The sequence below is a fragment of the Chiloscyllium plagiosum genome, unplaced genomic scaffold (genome assembly GCF_037043375.1).
Source record: "Chiloscyllium plagiosum isolate Xiang-an unplaced genomic scaffold, Cpla_swu_hap1 HiC_scaffold_45, whole genome shotgun sequence".
Classification (NCBI taxonomy): domain Eukaryota; kingdom Metazoa; phylum Chordata; class Chondrichthyes; order Orectolobiformes; family Hemiscylliidae; genus Chiloscyllium; species Chiloscyllium plagiosum.
Window position 1 is genome coordinate 61,888,179 of NW_028270183.1, and position 6,916 is coordinate 61,895,094.

The window sequence follows — 6,916 nt, forward strand, 5'->3', positions numbered from 1 at the left end:
AGGAAACTCTCCTGCACACATTGAACAAACACTGACCCATCTAACGAACTTGAGCTATAGCTTTCCCAATCAATATCAGGAAAGTTAAAGTCCCCCATAACAACCACCCTATTACTGTCACTCATCTCCTGAATCACCTTCCCTATCCTTTCTTCAATGATTCTAGGACTATTAGGAGGCCTGTAAAAGACTCCTAACAGGGTGACCTCACCTTTCCTATTCCTAACCTCAGCCCAAACTACCTCAGATGGCAAGTCCTCATCCATCGTCCTTTCCACCACTGTAATACTATCTTTGACAAGCAATGCCACACCTCCCCCTCTTTTACCCCCACCTCTTACCCTACTAAAACATTTAAATCCTGGAACCTGCAACAGCCAATCCTGTCCCTGTTCTAGCCATGTCTCCGTAATAGCCACAACATCGAAGTCCCAGGTACCAACCCACGCTGCAAGTTCACCTACCTTATTTCGTATACTTCTTGCATTGAAGTATACACACTTCAAGCCACTTTCCTGTTTACAGACACCCTCCTTGGAAATTGATGCCATGTTCCTAACCTCCCTACACTCCAGGCCCTGCAACCTGAAGCTACAATCTGGGTTCCCATGCCCCTGCAGAGTTAGTTTAAACCCCCCCCCCCCCACCAAGAGCACTAGCAAACTTCCCCCCAAGGATACTGGTGCCCCTCAGGTTCAGGTGTAGACCATCCTGTTTATAGAGGTCCCACCGTCCCCAGAAAGAACCCCAGTTATCCAAAAACCGGAATCCCTCCCTCCTGCACCATCCCTGTAGCCACGCATTTAAGTGTTCTCTTTCCCTATTCCTCGAATCTCTATCACGTGGCACGGGTAACAAACCAGAGACAACAACTCTGTTCGTTCTAACTCTGAGCTTCCAACCTAGCTCCCTGAAAGCCTGTCTAACATCCTCGGCACTCCTCCTAACTATGTCGTTGGTGCCAATATGGACCACGACTTCGGGCTGCTCCCCCTCCCCCTCCAGGACCCGGAAAACACGATCAGAGACATCACGTACCCTTGCACCTGGGAGGCAACATACCAAACGTGAGTCTCTCTCGTTCCCACAAAACCGCCTATCTGTGCCCCTAACTATCGAGTCCCCAATTACTACTGCTCTGCTCTTCTTCACCCTTCCCTTCTGAGTAACGGGGACAGGCTCCGTGCCAGAGACCTGAGCCCCGTTACTTACCCCTGGTAAGTCATCCCCCCCACAAGTATCCAAAACGGTATACTTGTTCTTGAGGGGAACGGCCGCAGGGGGTCCCTGCACTGGCTGCTTCCTCCCAGTCCCCCTCACTGTCACCCATCTATCGGCCATCTTTGGAGTTACTACCTCCCTATAACTCTGATCTATGACCCCCTCTGCCTCCCGAATGATCCGAAGTTCATCCAACTCCAGCTCCAGTTCCCTAACACGGTCTTGGAGGAGCTGGAGATGGGTGCACTTCCTGCAAGTGTAATCGGCAGGGACGTCGATGGCATCCCTCACCTCATACATGTTGCAGGAGGAACATTGCACTGCCTTCACTGCCATCCCTCTAAAGCTAACTTTTATTTTAAAAAAACTGGGTCTAAAGAATACAACAAGCAAAATTCAGCACTTACCTACTTACCAAAACAGGTGTTATTATTAGGTTAGAGGAGGAGGGCGGGTGGGAGGCACTACCCGTGTAGTGCCTCGGGTTCCTCTCCTTCGCGCTTTTAAAGGGGGAAAAAACCTACCCAGGTAAGCTTACACTAACTGCTTCCGGGTCTCGGCTGCCCCTCTGGTCGTCGTCACTTCCCCCTGGTGCTCCCGCTCTTTCTGTGAAGAGAGAGTGAAAGAGAAAAAAAAAAACACCGCTGCCCGCTACCGGTAAGCACTTTTAAAACCAAACGGTCTTACCTTCGCTGCTGCTCGCACTGGAAATGACCGACCATATACATGCTGATCAATGTGGTTTAATAATAACTAATTAAGCTGCCTCTGTCATCGAATGTTTGTGATTCTGAAAATGGGAAAATAATGATATTAATGTTTATCTCTGTGCATTTACGTGCCTGTGTGAGTTGACATGTGGGAGGACATTTTTCAGATTTTGTACCTGTGTGTTCATGTGTGTATGTCTGTACGCATTGTGCTGTATGAATGTATATGTATTCATGCCCATTTGCGTGTTACCGTGTGTCGATGTTTCTCATGGTTATATGTGAGTACTCCTGTTCATTTGTGCAAATGATTTTCTTTCGGTGTATGTGAGTTTTTGTATGAGCTTAGGTGAGTGTTCAAGTACCACTTGCATGTGTGGCTCTGTGCGAGTATGCGTGTGAGACATCTTATCTATATGCACATTTGAGTGTGCACATAAATATGTCTTTAGGTGAGAGCCGTATATGTGTCATTACGTGTGTATATGCGATCATCTCTCTGCATCTGTTCTCATACCAGACTGCAATTTTCATTATTCTAATTTATTGTTCTAATTTTAATTCATTGCCCATAATTAGATTTGACCTTGGTGTTGCAGGAAACATTTCCCATCGTCGTGCAGAGATAAGCGTTTTATGAGCAACTCTTCTGTTGCAGTGATAGAACTTCTGTCTCTGAGAGAAAAGGCGTGAGTTCAAATCCCCACTGCCCCAGAGATAACATTTCTGAATATGTTTATTAGAAAATGTCTACTTGTGTTCTGTATGTGAAACAAAATGATATCAGGTATTCGAATACCAGAATTGATCCCATGTGCTCCAGAAAACTGAGACAAAACTATGGAATTCAAACTGGGACGATGCAAACACCAGTATTGGATTATGGGAATCAATGTTAATCATTTGTTAACAGAGCCAAGCGTGTCTAACATGCTTCAAAGGTATTGTTTTGCATGGAAATGTTAAATCTTTGGACAGTAAGCAAGAAGCTGACTGTCCCTGTTAGCAACTGGGTTACATTACAGAGGACATCTACCATGAAAACTCTGCACAGGGAGCAAGAGGACAGACCATTCATCGTTCCCCTCCCCTCTGCTCCACAACAACTTATCTGTTAATTCTCTTTGGTGTGAAAGTAAAGATACATTCTGTCAACTCATGCGCTGGCGCAAAATCCCTGGCAGTTCCCCAGACACAAAGGTTACATTCAAACTGTTCTGCACTCTTTATGATTGGTATGTTCCAATCAAATTTAATTTTAATGTGTCTTAAATTTACATTTCCAATTGGTGCAATTTGGCAGTTTAAAACTGACATGAATTTTGTAAGAATGTCAAATGGGGGGAATCAAAAACACAAAGTTCAAAACTCGTGCCCTACTCTTGACATAAAATGGACATTGTCAGATTTTGTCACAGAGGGATTTAGGATGAATAAGGTACTTGGTGGAATCCTGCAATGAGTGAGCTTTACTCTATCTCTGACCCAGGGTGTATCTGAGCAGAGAACATTAACTGCACAAGACACTCATCCTAGACCTGCTAATAATCCACTTTAACTACACAGATGGAATGTAAGTCAGAGTGAGAAACAACTAATTCAGTATTTAACTCACGACGGGAGGCAAAAAAACACTTCATTACTTCTGTTGAATTATTAAATGCAACTTTGAGATTTTTATTGACATGAATTAACAGTGTCCATCAGTGCAAGTGAAATGTTTACAAACCTCGGTTTACCGCTGGATTTATCGACTGTTCTGTTGATGATCTTCAATGGAATCGCTTCATGTCCCATCACACAGGAGTAAGAAGCACCGCTGGCCCACTCCTCCGCTGTAATGGATAACAGGCTGTAGATGAAGAAGGAAGTGTTGTCGCTCTCCGCTATCACCTCGGTGTTCTTGTAGTTACTGGGATTCACCGGCTTGTCATTGTTTGTCCACTTGATGAAGATCTCTCGGGGGGAGAAACCTCTCACTAAACAGGTGAGGGAGAGAAACCTCTGAGCGGAGATTTCTTCTGTTGGTGGCAGGAGGACCGACACTGATGGCTCCAGCGGATTAATCACTGCAGAATATTTGAGACAAATATAAATCAACCAAAACAAATCCTGAACCGATATCACAATTTCGCTAAATATTAAAATGCGCCATGTTTAATTTGGGATTTATTCACTTTCGTTTTTTGAAAGGAGCAGTATGGTACACATTCTGTTCAGTAAAAAAACAGAAAGTTTAATGTGAAAGTTGTCTCCATGTTTCCAGCCCACAACGAGGACATTGCTGATGGTGGCGTCACAACCCAGGCTTCTTCCCACCTTATCTGACTTAATCAGAATACAATATCCTTTGGTCCATCTTTTTCTGAATCAGCTACTTAGCTATCCTGCCTTCAGATGCATCATTAATGCTCCTAACGGTGTTGGTTCATTTCCAATCAAAGCCTGTCATTGATGGAACTGGATCCGGATTACACATAGGATCCTTTGTGGTTTAATCTCACTGCTCACCTTTCTCCTTGTGGATGGAGTCTCTCAGCGGAGTCGGTAGACTCTGATGGTACACCACACATTCAAAAGTAACACCACTCAGCCAGGCTTCAGTAGAAATGTCTAATTTGCTGATCACGCTGTCGGGATTCTGTCCAGGCTGCTCAGCAATCTCTGATTTCAGAGGCTTCTTTTCTTGTTTCCAGGTCACGTTGACTCCAGAAGGAAGATTGGACACAACGCAGGTTAACGTCACCGTCGCCTCCAGTAAGACTTGTTCTACTGGCGGTGGGAGGATTTTAACGGTGTTGATGTGGCACTCGGTATCTTCTCTGAAACAAAAATCAAAGTCAATGAAAAATGCCCCTTTCTGATACAAACAGCCAATCTTCAGATTACTCCTTCACAGGGTGAAGACACCAACTTCAAAATGGCAACCCCAACCATTGCTGAAACGATGCTTACTATTGTTGATGTATTTTGATCTGTGAAAGCATTTGTTATTACCTATAACATACCCTGTGTAAGTATTCCTAAAGAACACTGGCTTTGTAACAAGTGAAACCTGTGAAAAAAGTAAAATCATCGAAGATACCATCATGTAACCCATGGAATTACCTTTCTTTCGGAGTTTGTCTCTCACTTAAGACCATCTATTGATACTTGTGACAAGAGTAATCTGAATATAATGAGTTCGTTTCCATGTTCATAACCCTTGGGTGCAAGTGCTGCTGGTCACGCTGACTGCCAAATCATATCCCAAATTTTGGACAAATTATAATAAATAATAATTATTCTCTTTGCAGAGTTCTAAAGTATTACAGGAGCGGTGAACAGCCATGGAAATTCTGTTCATTATATTTAACGTGATCAAAAATACTTTGCGTTATTGGTGTGATGTCATTCTCTAATTTATGTCATTGTTCCTCATGGGCTGTGTTTGGAGTAGATCTGAAAACAAGACATTGAGTACAGCATTGGATATCGAGAAGGACACCCATTTCCTTAAGTCTTTCCCTCTATTCAGTTAGTTCATAACTGGTCTGTACTTTCACTTTATTTACCAAGCTGCAGTTTTTAATTTTTTCATAGAGCAGGGGAGAAAATAAAAACAAAAGCGTCTTAAATTAATCTACAAACGCGATGGAAATGTACACTAATTTTATAGACATCCACTACTCACTTTGTAAACATCGCCACCCCAAACAAGGCTAAATCAGCCTGTCTCGAGTTCCTCGTTCATTCATCGCTATTGTAGCATTCCCACCAGAATTTATTCTCCTGCCACATCCACTAATTACAGAGAGCATCTTAAAGAAGCTCAGTGAGATCACGTTTATCCCAGTTCATCAAATGTGATACCCACTTGGTCTGTGGTCTGATCCCATAAATGAAGTTAAAGAGCTCAGTACCAGATAAAAATCGATGTCGTACAATGTCCAAGGCCAACACGTCGTTCCTGAGCAGGGGTTGAAGCATTCAACGCATTTTGATTTATTTTCAAGTCAGGGTCACTGCATATTTTAACCACGTCATTTTGAGACCCCAACATCATAAGGTAGAGGATCAGAATAAGGCTGTTCGGCCAATCCAGAGTTTAGATCAGAATGATACTGGAAAATCACAGCAGGTCAGGCAGCATCCGATGAGCAGGAAAATCAATCTTTCGGGCTAAAGCCATTCTCCTGCCTTCTCCCCGTACTAAACAAGAGCCGATCTATCTCTGGCTTGAGTACACACAATGGCCGGGCCTCCACAGCCCTCTGCAGCAACAAGTTCCACAGACTCATCACCCTCTGGCTGAAGAAATTCCTCCCCATCTCAGTTCTAAACGGTGCCCCTTTGACCCTGAGACTGTGTCCTTGGGTTCTAGTCTCGCCCACCAGTCAAAACATCTATTCCACGTTCACTCGACCTAAGTCTCTCAGTATTTTCTATGTTTCAATCAGATATCTATCCAACATCCCCCTCCACCCCCTAACTTATCCTTGAAGCGACTACCAGGCAAGGATTCAGCACTCTGAATGCCACTCCCAGCATGGTGAGGCAACAAACTATTTAGCAAAGCTCACTGTTTATGTATCTTTCTTCAACAGAGAGGAAACATGCTTTTCTGACTTGCCAAAATGCTGAAATATGAGCAATGCAAATGTAATACTCAAACTAATATGAGATACGTGGCATGTTGGGAAATGAGAAGCTGTACCGTGCTGTTTACTACGCCTGATAAATTAGTGTGTTTGATTCACATCAGAGTTCTGAATGATTTGTAGCTCTCTCAGTGTGTGTCTCTTACCCTGGAGTGCGGTGATGTTTTTATTTTAAATGTTCTCTCCATGAGTGACCTGGCAGGTATAGACTGCGCTGTTGAACCATTCACCATCAGGGACTCATCACCGAGAAGTTCCCGTTCGCCTCACACACGGGAGATGTGAAGAAGCCAGAATCCAAGCGTCGGCCATTTTTCAACCAAATCACGGAGATTGACTTCGGAT

The 6,916-nt window shown here is 43.7% G+C and overlaps 1 pseudogene across 1 annotated transcript; it reads right to left on the reverse strand.

The window, feature by feature from the left end:
• Positions 1–3,587: 3,587 nt before the first annotated feature.
• On the reverse strand, positions 3,588–5,074 carry LOC122547621 (Ig heavy chain C region pseudogene; annotated as a pseudogene). Its single transcript, XR_015754465.1, has 3 exons — positions 5,040–5,074; positions 4,443–4,753; positions 3,588–4,000 (listed from the first exon to the last, which is right to left on the reverse strand). The product of XR_015754465.1 is annotated as an Ig heavy chain C region pseudogene (transcript).
• Positions 5,075–6,916: the final 1,842 nt, after the last annotated feature.